Source organism: Sarcophilus harrisii, chromosome 1, assembly GCF_902635505.1.
Source record: "Sarcophilus harrisii chromosome 1, mSarHar1.11, whole genome shotgun sequence".
NCBI lineage: Eukaryota > Metazoa > Chordata > Mammalia > Dasyuromorphia > Dasyuridae > Sarcophilus > Sarcophilus harrisii.
In genome coordinates this window covers 329,566,650-329,579,935 of record NC_045426.1, presented here as the reverse complement: position 1 = coordinate 329,579,935, position 13,286 = coordinate 329,566,650, and the positions used below count along the sequence as shown (strand labels likewise).

At 32.0% G+C, this 13,286-nt stretch overlaps 1 long non-coding RNA gene across 1 annotated transcript in view; it reads left to right on the top strand.

Moving 5' to 3' along the window:
- The window catches only part of LOC116420469, a 65,440-nt gene extending 54,251 nt beyond the window's left edge, over positions 1-11,189 (top strand). Inside the window, exons 2-4 of the long non-coding RNA XR_004230800.1 lie at positions 264-613; positions 1,337-1,462; positions 10,141-11,189. This is a non-coding gene — a long non-coding RNA (uncharacterized LOC116420469). The remainder of the gene's footprint in view (positions 1-263; positions 614-1,336; positions 1,463-10,140) is intronic.
- Positions 11,190-13,286: the final 2,097 nt, after the last annotated feature.

The window sequence follows — 13,286 nt, the reverse complement described above, 5'->3', positions numbered from 1 at the left end:
TTTTGTTGTGTTTTTTTAAAGAAGTTGTCACAGACACCTCAACCTTTCAGCAACCACCATTCTATCAGTAAATAATCATTAACATTGAGGCAAGTCTCTCTACCTGCAAAAAGATTGACTTGCTGAAAACTCATATGATGTTTAACATGTTTTAGGTACACTATTGCACACTTAACATACTATAGCACAATGTAAATATAACTTTCATATGCAACCAAAAAATTCGGGTGATGTGACTTGTTCCATTGTTTGGTTTATTGCAGTGGTCTGGAATGGAACCTCTAATATCTCTGAGATATACTATATGGCATAAAGTGAAGAAGAATTACAAAACCTCTTGATGAGGATGAAAGAGAAGAGCATAAAAGCTAGCTTGAAACTTAACATTAAAAAAAACCCAAAACTAAGATCTTGGCAACTGATTCCATCACTTCCTGGCAAATAAAAGGAGAAAAAAATGGAAGCAGCATCAGATTTTAAATTCTTGGGCTCAAAGATCACTGCAGATGGCAACTGCAGCCATGAAAGTAAAAGATGCTTACTCCTTGGAAAGAAAGCTGTGGAAAATCTGGACAGCATACTAAAAAGTGGAGACATCATCTTTCTGACAAAGGTCTGTATAGTCAATGCTATGGTTTTTCCATTTGCAATGTATGACTGTAAGAGTTGGACTATAAGGAATGCTAAATGTTGCAAAATTGCCACTTTGAAATTGTGGTGCTGGAGAAGATTTTGGAGAGTCCCTTGGACATCAGGGAGATCAAACCATTAAAGAAATTAACTCAGGTTATTCAATAGGAAATCAAATAATGAAGCTGAAGCCTAAATACTTTGACCATATTATGAGAAGATGGGACTCACTGGAAAAAACTTTGATATTGGGAAAGATTGAAAGCAGAAGGAAAAGAGGATGACAGAAAGTGAGATGGATAGATAGTGTCATGGAAACAATGAACATGGAGATATAGTGGAGGGTAAAAGGGCCTGGTGTGCCATCGTGGGTCATGGAGTCATGAGGAATAGGACATGATTGAACAAAAACAGCAACATGTTTGTATATAAATATTAGTTACTATTATCTAGTTAGATTCCAGGGAGATGCCTACTTGAATGAAGCAGACCTGAGAAAAAGAGACATTTCCTTCTTCTCTGAATTATGCCAACACAACCAAACCAACCTCTATCATTTGAGTTAATTTTCATTTCCAATTTTATCATCTTTCCCTAAAATGATTTTCTTTTCTCCCCTCAGGATCTTTAATTTTTTGGTCTGATATTTGTTACTAAATTCTTCAACTACTTTTTCATGATTGTATTATACTGGCCTATATTACAGGTGTCCTTTCATGTCTAGGAATGCCATTGGAGGAGAAAAACAAACAGAAAGAAAAGTCTGGAAGCAACAGAGTCTTTTGCTTGCCTTGTTTATAATATTATTTGAGATGTTGCACTACAGCTCCAGGTAATTATAGTTTGAGTTTGCAAAGAACCTTCCTTGCTCTCTAGTTCACTTTCTCTTTTACTAGCTTTTGACTTGCTGGCATGTGGTAAGACGTGAACGCTGGTTCTGGGAATATTTATTGGTTTCTAAAAAGCCTATTTCTGTCCTTAATGGGGTCTAGTTAGTGGCTGGTATATTGGATATTTATAAGGTTAAAAAGGAGTTGTTAATGATTTAATATTTTCCCATAGATCTTGAAGAATTATATTATCTTCAGCTGGGTGGGACACTAGAGTGAGGAAGACCTGGTCCAAATCTGTACTCTGCACTTACTTGCTGTGTCACCCTGGGGACAATAGCAGTACCTACTTTGTAGTGTTGTAAGGATCAAATGAAATAATAATTGTAAAACTCTTAGCATGCTATCAGTGAGTTGTGTTCAACTCCTCTTGGCCCCATTTAGGGTTTTCTTGGCAAAGACACTGGAGTGGCTTCCCATTTCCTTTTCTGGCTTATTTTACAGATGAGGAAACTAAGGCAAATAGGATTTTGTTACTTTCCTAGGGTTGCGTAGCTAATAAGTATCTGAAGCCAGATCTGAATTCAGAAAGATGACTCTTCCTGCCTCCAGGTCCTATACTCTGCACCACTTAGCTGCCCTAAAGTTCTTAGTGTAGAGCCTGGCATATAGTAGACATCATATAAATGCTTATGCCCTCTTTCCCTTCATTGTCCCCCCAAATTCCTTGTTCCTTTGTGGAACTGACCCATGGATTACAGTATCATAAGATTAGAGATTTCAAATATATTTGCTTGTTCTTCCATCCAGGGATCATTCTTAATTCACCAGAAATCTTATTGTTTGGTAGATCTGGAGCATTCTATCTATGTTCCTACCCAATCTGTCCACATTTTACTTTCTCTCCAATCAATAATCTAGATGTTACAGGGTAAAGATAGTTTTTCTCATCTCAAACAAATGAATAATTCAGCTCCACATGCAATTGCAATTTCTGAAGTATACAAATGACAAAACTATTACGAATAGTCTAGTTTTACATATATATAACACATATCATATATAACTTTAAAATAAGATATATTTTAAATGGTTTATCAGAAATACTATTAGAAAGTTTTTTTCATTAAGTATATATTTGCCTCTTTGTAATTTCCACACATTGATAATAATTTGGCTCTCTGAGACCATATATACCCAGCTAGGTGATGACTTTTTCAAAGTAGAAAAGTAGGTAGGCTATACAAGTTAATTTCAATGATGTCATTGTTGGTTGAAACACTTTAGACTGTTTTAGAAAATCACATTCTTGTTAAAAAAAAAACAAAGACTTGTCACCATTGAGAATTTTTCAAAGAAGGTGATAGAAGTACTGAAAGCAGTTTCCAAAGAAGAGAAATGATGAGAGGCAGCATGATGAACGGAAAGAGTACTGATTTTAGAATATTTTGGCTGTGGTCCCAATCTTGAGGTTTTGATCTGTATGATACTGAGCAAGCCTATTAACCTGAGTTTGCTTATCTGTAAAATGAAAGGGTTGGATTAGATGGCCTGTGAGGTCACTTCTATAGTGTGGTTTCAATGAAACTGAGACCTGATAAAGACCTTAGCTTAAAAAGGTCAAGGTCTCCCACTACATCCAGAGCCATTTTAGTCGTATTGATCTATATATTGCCACTGGACCTGGATGGCTCTGGAGGAGAAAGTGAGGTAGATGACCTCGCTTTAATCCAGTTCACTTGCATGTCATGGCATCATCTGTCTGATGTCATGGTTCTCCTCAAGAATGAAGGACAAACAATCACCACTACCACAATACTATCTTGAGATCTATGAGTCTCTAAATATTTTGAGCAATGGTATTCATCGTTAGAATGAAATAATAAACTTCCAAGGAAACTATTTTGAAATAGATAGCACTTAATTGGTATCTTGTTTCTGGTCTACATTTTCTTTCAGAATCAGCTTGAAAGTCATTAGTAAGCAGATTCAATAGTTCTTGGCCAACACATGTCAAGTGCCCCAATGTCAGCTGAATTATGTTGTACTATATTAGGTAACATGAAGAGTTACTTCACTTTTCCCTTTCTATCCTTCTCAAAATGAAAACAAACCATGTTTCTCTTGAGGAGCATCTAAGTGAGTAAGCAGAAAGGCATTTCTTAGAATTCCATGTTTGCCTCATGATAATTTTCAAAGCTGGATGACTTTTAAGAATGAAAAAACTTGCATCTATTGGGCAATTGAGATTTTTCTTCCTTTTTTCAGATTGCTTCCTTTTGGCAATGGTTGTGCCCAGAATCAGTGGCAATATCAACACAGTGTCAATTTGGGAGAATTTTAGTTATATCTGTTGGCCCACCTCCGACTGAATTTCTTCTAGGTGGCATAATTCACAGTTATACTTCTGTTGATGATGCATACTATTGAAGAATGTCAAGACATATATTAAGTTTGATTGCAAGCTTTGTCTACTGTCTTGAAACAAAATGGTCACTGATAAAATTTTTCTATCAGTAGTTTTTAAAAAACAGTTTTCAGTTAAATTTTTTGTATGTGGGAAGAAGTTAAAAAGACATGTGATTTTACTTTAATGAGATCTGAAGCCCACAGAATTCTTAGTCTAAGAGAAATAAGGACAACCACATAAGAAAAACTGAGAATGTTTGGAAGATTTAGAGATCATTCATTACTTTAAGTAGATATTGTAATACCTTAATGTATTTGTGGTTTCATTGTTATGAGCACTCTTTGTAACACTACAGATAACTACCTCTACATTTCATTCAATGTGAAGCTTGTTTCTTTTCTCTTCTAAATCTAGTAGAGATATTATATAAATTCTGAACTTAGATAAAAGATAAATTAGAGGAAGACTGCCCCCAAAAGTTCTTCCTTCCTATAAAAATATAGAATTCTTAAGAAGCAAATTCTTATATTGTATTTAAAATATTTTCTTCCCACAAAACATTTTTTCAAGAGCCAATTTATTCTGTAAAGTAAGGTATTCTTATACATAACTTTCCAGAGATAGATAAATGCATTTCAGGGATGATTAAAGTTCATTACTATCCTTCAAATTCACCTCATCCCCAGTAAGGATCTTTCTAGTATACTTTTACACTAAGCCAGTGACCCCAATACTTTTGTAGTGAGGTACTCTGGAAAGATTCATGAAAGAAGTAAAAAAAAAGTTAGGTGTCTCTTTTAGGGAGAGAAAGATCATGAGAGGTTTCATAGAGAAGTTGGAGTCCATTTTGTGAGCAAAGACATGGAGATGGGAGAGTAGTGAAACCATTATTTAATGTGGAAGGGACTTCAGAGGTTATTTAGTCCAGTTTCTTTATTTTATAGGTGAGGAAGCTAAGGTCCAAATAAGATAATTTGCCCCAAATCAGACATAAGTTACAGAGGTAGATATTAACCCAACTTTTGAAGAGTCAGTCCTCTTCATCATATATTCATTCTTGCAATAAAAACAAAAGTTTTCTGATTTTCTCCAATATTAATGATGTACTTTATTTTTGTTCACTAATAATAATAATGACTCACATTTATATAGATTTTTAAGATTTGTTAAATGTTTTCCTCACAGAAACCTTTGTTAGGTAGTATATTTTCATTTTACGGCGAAGAAATGAAAGCAGAGAGTAATCAGATCATTTGTCTAAAGTCTCATACTTTGATCTATAAGATGTTATTTTTATCTTAAATAGTTATAAAAAATATAAATAGAGCTTGTCATGTAATCTAAAATGGAGTTATTATATTTGAATATTTTTATATACCATAAATGATATTTACATAGGGTTTTAGAATCTGTAGAGCACTTTACATTATTTCATTTGAGTCTTACAACAATCCTATGAAGCATGTATTAAAAGTAATATTATCTCTATTTACCAATGAGAAAACTGTGTTCATAGTAAGTAATTTACCTATTGTAATTGAGCTAATGTCAGGGATAGGTTTTGAACATTTATTTATTTCACAATGAAATATGGTTATATCTAAGAAACATAAAAACTACACAACAAAAATAATAGTCTCTTTGTATTAAGCAAATAGAATATGAGGTCAGTGAGTCACAGGAAATGATTCAGTTTTTTTTTCCCTCTAAACTATAAATGTTATGTTTTATGTAAGAATTTTTATATAAATGTTTAATAGTTTTGTGGATAAATATTTTAATGACCAATGTATGGAATATATAATTGCCAATTAACTCACCATCTGAGAGATTAGTCTGCCATACTGCCTATTTAAGAATGAAATTTCAGTTTTTATTTTGAAAGTTCTGGTTATTGAGGGTAATTAAAAAAGAATAGAAGTAATAGTACAATGAATTGATACATAAGAATTGGCTGTGGATCTTTTAATGATTTCAAAAAGTATCTAATTTAACAATTTTTGTTTCTTTGGAATGAATCTTCCAATATCTTACTAGTGAGAGTTGGTATTCTCTCAGCCTTCAAGACAGCTCTCATATATTGCAAAGAGCTTTTCCTAGAGGATTTCTCTATTTCAGATTCAATTTTAAGTCTTAATCACACTGTAATTTTATTCAACTATCATTGAATATTCATCATATTATACTTTTTATAAATGATTACATATAGTTATGAAGAACAAATCATAATTATAATAATAAACTGATATTTTTATTGTCTTAAAGTTTGTTAAGTGCTTTGTGCACATTATTTCATTTGAGCCTCTTAGTAATTCTGTAAGATAGGAATTGCAATTTATATTGTCCCCATTCTACAGCTAAAGAAATTGAAGCTTAGAGAAATTACTTGATTGCCAAGACTATGCTGCTGTGTGGCAGGATTCACACCCAGACTTTCCAGATTCCAAGTCTCAACATTGTACTTCTGACTTCCAAATAAAAAATAAAATAAAAACTGCATATCTAATAGGATACCGCATCTATGTATATGACTTGAAATAGCATCAATCTGTAATTGACTGATAATTTCAGAGATACTTTTTAAATTAATTGACTTTAAAATGAACAATTCCACTAAGAAGGTCAAAGTCTCATTTTTTTTTTGTGTCCTCTAAGACAGTATCCTCTGTAACAAAATCACAAGATATAAAACAGAAAAAAAAAACCCTCAGGTAATTACGAAGGTCAATTCTATTTATCAGAAGAGGTACTGTGCATTAATATTCTTTACTAAATTCCTATTATGTGATAAGGATTGTCTAATCTCATAGTATCAAAAATAGGGACATTTATTATAGCATTCTTTTTTCATCTTTGACTAGATCTTATCCCAAAAGTAAATTTTTCTTTTACTTTAAATCTGTAATCTAAGATTTGCTGCTTCCTTAATTTAATTCCTAATTCAAAATTATTACATGTTACTAAATTTGTATTTTTTATCATAGAAAATTATTTTCTAAGAATTCATGAGCTCATGTTAAGTGAAGTAAGCAGAACCTATGCACAGTAACAGCAACATTGTGTGATGACCAACTTAGATAGATTTTGCTCTTCTCATCTATACAATGATCTAAGACAATTCCTTTTTAAAAAATTTTCTCATCTAATGATGAGATCACTTTCTTTTTATTATTATTATTATTATAGCTTTTCATTTACAAGATATATGCATGGGTAATTTTTCAGCATTGACAGTTGCAAAACCTTTTGTTCCAATTTTTCCCCTCTTTTCCCCCAATCCCCTTGCCCAGATGGCAGGTAGACCAATACATGTTAAATATGTTAAAGTATATGTTAAATACAATATATGTATACATGTCCATATAGTTATTTTGTTGCACAAAAAGAATCAGACTTTGAAATAGTGTACAATTAACCTGTGAAGGAAATAAAAAATGAAGGTGGACAAAAATAGAGGGATTGAAGATTCTATGTGGTGATTCACACTCATTTCCTAGAGTTCTTTTGCTGGGTGTGTATCTGGTTCAATTCATTACTGATTTATTGGAGCTGATTTGTTTCATCTCATTGTTGAAGAGGGCCACATCCATCAGAATTGATCATCATATAGTGTTGTTGTTGAAGTACGTAACGATTTTCTGGTCCTGCTCATTTCACTCAACATCAGTTCATGTAAGTCTCTCCAGGCCTTTCTGAAATCATCCTGCTGGTCATTTCTTACAATCTAAGACAATTCCAAAAGCTGTATTGTGGAAAATACTATCCACATCAGAGAAAGAACTCTGGAGTCTGAAGATAGATCGAAGCATATATTTTTGCTTTTTTTGGCTTTTTCCCTTTGGTTCTGATTCTTTTTTTTTTTTCACAACATGACTAATGTGGAAATACATTTAATATTGGTTTACATGTATAACCTATATCAGATTGCTTGGTCTTTTGGAGTGGGAGGCAGGGAGAAAAAAATGGAAGCTAAAATCTTATAAAAGTAAACTTTGAAAACTATCTTTACATGTAATTGAAAAACATAAATACTATTAAGTAGAAAAAAGAAAATTATTTTCTATTCTCTATTAGTTATTTTAGATGCTACTGTCTTTTATGACACTGATTTTCCCCTCTCAAGTATTTCTAAAATCATCCTCTGATGTATTCATCATGGCATGAAAGTGGTACTAGGTTTTGAAATCTTTGTCAAAGGAACATTTATCATATCCCACTAATGTAAAAAAAATCTTCAAGTACAGGCTTGATGATGAATTGTATGTCTATAGTCCTAGGAACAATCTGTTAAGCTAGAATAGACTCATCAACATAGAACTGGCTGTGAGATGATGAATTTTGTATCAACAGCAATTGCTCTATCAAAGTATGGATTGAACCATACTTTGAATAGGTGTAGAGAAGGCTTACACAGGTAAAATTGCAGGTCCTTAATTACTATAGTATTTATAAAATGTTCCAGAGGACCAAAGCCAAATTTTATGAGTCATAATAAGAATACTTGATTAAAAGAAAACTAAATATTATACATGTTTCTATGAAATAATGCCTTTTTTCTACTTGCAATTTAAGTGCTTATATATAGGATACAAAATACATCTAAGACCTTTGCCATTTTCAGAGTAGAGACTCCAAATGGATGTTCTTTCCAAAATTTTGGCTAAATGTCAACTTGCCTTAACAATATCCTATTTAATTTATATCTTCCTTATGTTTTAATCTGTGAACATTCCTGGAATGTTAGTGGTATGAAAAATGATTGCCTCCTATGCAAGAAATATGTATGCTTGTGTTGCATTACAAATAAAGTCCTAATTGTTTCTCTTCTTATTTAACAGAATGTTGTTATCTTGAGGGTAAAAATGATCTCGACACATTGAGAGAAAGTTTTTAATTTCTTTTAAGAATTTGTTGAATTCTGGATTTGAGGGAAAGACTTTTCTTTGAATGGGAACAGGGCAAGTATATGATAATTACTCTGTCTCCCTCAGATTCATATTCCACTCCCTCTCCAGAATGAAGGGGGCTCATCTTGTCTGTGTTCATGTGGCCCTTCCCACCATTGTCCCCTAAGTATTATTAGTTATCTATCCCTGGAGCTTTTCCTGCTGTCTTAAGCCTAGCCTGAGAATAGGATCTGGACCACAACTGTTTAGGTGGTAAAGAGAAAAGGAGAGCAAGAAAGTTTTCTGCTTTGTTTCTACTATCCATCTAATATTGAATTTGCTATCAGGAGAATTGCATTTAAATCCTAATTCTGCCACTTGATGTATGATTTTTTTTAATTAAAAAAATTTTATTTATTATTTCCTCACAATTACATGGAAAAACAATTATTTTCATTTTTAAAATTTTGAGTCCTGAATTCTTTTTCCTTTTCCCTCCCTCCTTTGAGAAGTCAAGCAATTTGATATAGATTACTGTATTATCTTTAATAAGTTGATTTATTTCTCTTGGCCCTTGTTTCTTCTTCTATAAATCAAGGGAATCAGAGTAGTTGATCTCTAAAGTCTTTTTCAGTTTAAAAAAAATCTATGTTTTGTGTGTATAGAGACATTAATTCCATCATACATAAAAAGGATTGTGCTATTCCAAGGCAAAACTTGAAGATATTTAAGGCATTAAACATCTGATTATGTGATTAAGATTATTTAATTTAGGGAAAATAAAACCTGAGGGATATAGCTTTCTTAAAATAGAAGAATTTTTAGGTTTTAGTAAAGATAAGGGTATTAAAAAAAGAAATCAATAATCAGTTTCTTTTGATAGCTTGAATTCTGAACATAGAAATTGACTCTAGGAACAATGTATTGACAAATAGGCATTCCATTTTTTTCCTCATAAGTGCTATTGTGAAAGTTGATGAAATTAATATTCATTCTTCAAGATTTTAATAATCATTCCCTGGGTATTTCTGATAGTGGTTTGGAAAAGGGTAGTACTCATTCTTAGGAACTTCAACTCATTATTTGCTGTTTTTCATTTTCAAAGGAAAAAGAAAGAGATCTTTTTAGACAGGAAACCCAATTGGAAACCTAGTCCTGGGAGAAGAATTGGTAATAGAGAAAAGAAGTTTAAGTGAGCCTGGTCTTATGATTTACTGGAGGGAAGAGTGATATCCCAGCAAGCTCAAGATGATAAGGTGTCTTTCTAGTGCTATGTATTGTAGGAAATGATGAATTTGTGAGGTTTTGATATTTACTTGGAAAAGGGAATTATTTAAGACAGTATTAGTATTACATTGGTTAAGTGTTATAATTTTTATTCTAGATCTCATTCGATGCAAAATGAGACTTGTCATGAAGAAATATACAAAATGGTAAAATGAAGGTGGGAATCATGTGAAGGTAATTAAGTAAAAATGAACAGAATGGTACAGCTTAAAAGATTTGTTTATCACAAAGAAGGGTCTTCATGGTAAGATTAAAAAATTGTAAAAGAGATAAGCAGACCAACAGAAGCATAACGAACAAACTTGTAGAAAGTGAAACAAGACTTTTATTGAAATCAACCAGTGATTAGGAACTATGCTTCATTTGATGTGTAAGCAATAAACAGCAAATTTATTATTCTCTGTCTACTTAAACTTTCCCCCCAGATAATAATATTGGTTTATAATTCTCAAATAATTACCACACTTCCAATTTCCCCTCTTCATAAGCATATTAAATATTCTTAACATGCTGACTTTAAATGAACTCTTTCTCCTTAAATTAATTTATCAGTATACTCAGGTCATCACTACATTTGTCTGGGAAAGCGGCAGAATCCAGTTTTAATTTTTTTCATGTTATCCAGGCTCCTTTTTCCTTTGGTAAAATCCTTATCTTTTTCTCATGAGGACCAATTTCTTTTCTCTATAATATTTAGATAATTGCCCATTGCCATTTTTCCTGACACTGGTTTTTTATATTATACTTTTTTTTTTCTTTCCCCTTTCACTGCTTGCATGAGCAAATGCATGTGAGCATGCATGAATGTGCGCATACACACACACCTTATACAAATTTTATCTTGTCTTTTGCCTACATATTAAACTATATTTTTACTAAAATTATTAAAAGGCAGCTGAGATAGCATAGTAAATAGAATGCTGGAGTTAGTCAAGAATTATACAAATAGAGGGACTAAAACATTCATACCCTTTGAACTAGTGAGTCATTTACTAGATTTATACCCCAGGGAAGCCATTGATAAGAAAAAAGTCCCTATTTATGACACAATATTTATAGTAGCAATTTTTATAATAGCTAATAAGAGTTGGATACAGAGTTGATGTCTATCAATTGGAGAATGACTAAACTTATGGTACATAAATATAATGGAATATTACTATGCTGTAAGATATAAAATAAAATAAATGTTAAATACAAAGAAGCATGGAAAAAAAATCTAACTTCTTAGTTCAAATTCTGCCTCACACACTAGCTGTATGCCTCACTTGACCTCTCAACCTCAGTTTAGTATTCAAGATTTATAAACTATGTGTTGTTATCCAAGATATACAAACTCTCATTTATATACCTCTTGGGAATATAGAGACTTTCATTTTTGTCTATTCATAGTGCCTGGCACATAATAAGTGCTTAAAAATGCTTAGTGAGTGAAGGCAGATTGGTATTATGTGACTGTTGGCATTTCATACTGTGCTTCTACTCCTTGCTGTCCATTGTTGTTCTTTCTTTCCTACTCCAAAAATCATTCTCTTTGAAAGACCATGCAAAATCAAAATAAGTTTCAGCCTTTCCACTATTGCTCATTATCAATTTCATGTGTACCCAGCAAAAATCTTGTCACTTTTCTGGCTTCTTTTACCTCTAACTATTCTAAGCTTTTATTTCCATTGTCATTTCATTCTCGGCTGAAGCTCTCTTGACACTGTGCTACGTTTTAACGTTATATTTATGTAATATATTTATATTATGTTTATATTCGTTTCTTGCACGGGCTTCCATTTTCTATACATTAAAAAATTCAAGTTAAGTTCTGTATATATGTATATTTAGTTTTTTTTTTTAATTAAGTTGCTCTTTTTTTCTTCATTGTAATAATTTCTGGTTTTGCCTTAAGGAATTTTATTCTCGAGAACTTTTCATTCCTTTGTGCCTGATTTTCTCTGCAAAATATTGGCCCATTAATTCTTAAATATTCTTCTCCTGAAATCTAGTTTCATAAATTTAGAGTAATCAATTAATAAATATTTAAGAAGTTACTACTGTGTACCAGACACTGTGCCGGTGATATAAGTGCAAAGAATGAAGTAGTATTACTTATATGTTCTATTTTCCTTTAGTCTGTCATAAACAATGTAATGGAGTACTTGCTTACCCTTGGATTTTTATCATCATCCTTTCAAAAAAAATTTACCTTGTTGATCAGAATTATGCTCACAATATTAGTTCTCTTAGTTATTTCCTCCACCTTTTAATTATCATTAAGTCAAGCTAATATTTTTTTCATTATGAGTATACCTTGGACATACTGTGGATTCAGTTGCAGACCACTGCAATAAAATAATAAATTAAATCACATGAAGTTTTTGGTTTCCCAGTGCATATAAAAGTTATTTTCATACTAATACTGTAGTTTATTAAGTGTACAATAGTATTATGTTTGAAAAAAATATAAACTTTATGTTATATAATTTATTTGATTTATTTATTGATAAAGTGATTTATTTATTGATAAAATGATTTATTTGTTGATAAAATAACCATTACCTGAGCTTTCAGTGAGTAGAGGGTCTTGCTTTAATGCTGATAGCTGCTGACTGATGAAAGTGGTGTTTGCTAAGGGTTGAGGATGCTGTGGCAATTTTTCTTAAAATAAGACAATTATGAAGTTTGCCGCATCAACTGATTTTTCCTTCACTTGAACACTCAGAGGATATCGGAAGGTTTTTGTTTGACCTAATTTCCATATTGTTGTGTCTCAGGAATAGGGATGCCCAAGGAAGAGGAGAAAGATGAGAACTATATTGGTGGATGTAGTCAGAACACATACAACATTGATTAATTAAGTTCTCTATTTTATTTGGATATGATTTGGAGTATCCCAAAACAATTAAAATAGTAACACAACACATATGATAATAATTGAAAAGTTTGAAATATTGAGAGAATTACCATAAATGTGATGGAGACATGAAGTGAACATATGTAGTTGGAAAAAATGGTGATGACAAACTTGTTTGATGGAGGGTTCCCACAAACTTCTGACTTGTACTGTACTTCACAGCAAAAAAGCAAAGTACAATAAAATGAGGTATGCCAGTATATATTTGGATAGTTGATCTTTTTATCATTTAAGTTTCATACTTGCATGCTAGGGTTTATAATTTGTTCCCCAAGTTCAACATTAGCTTCTTTCTACCCAGGTAGTTTACATATTATTACATATTAGTAACAATATTATTT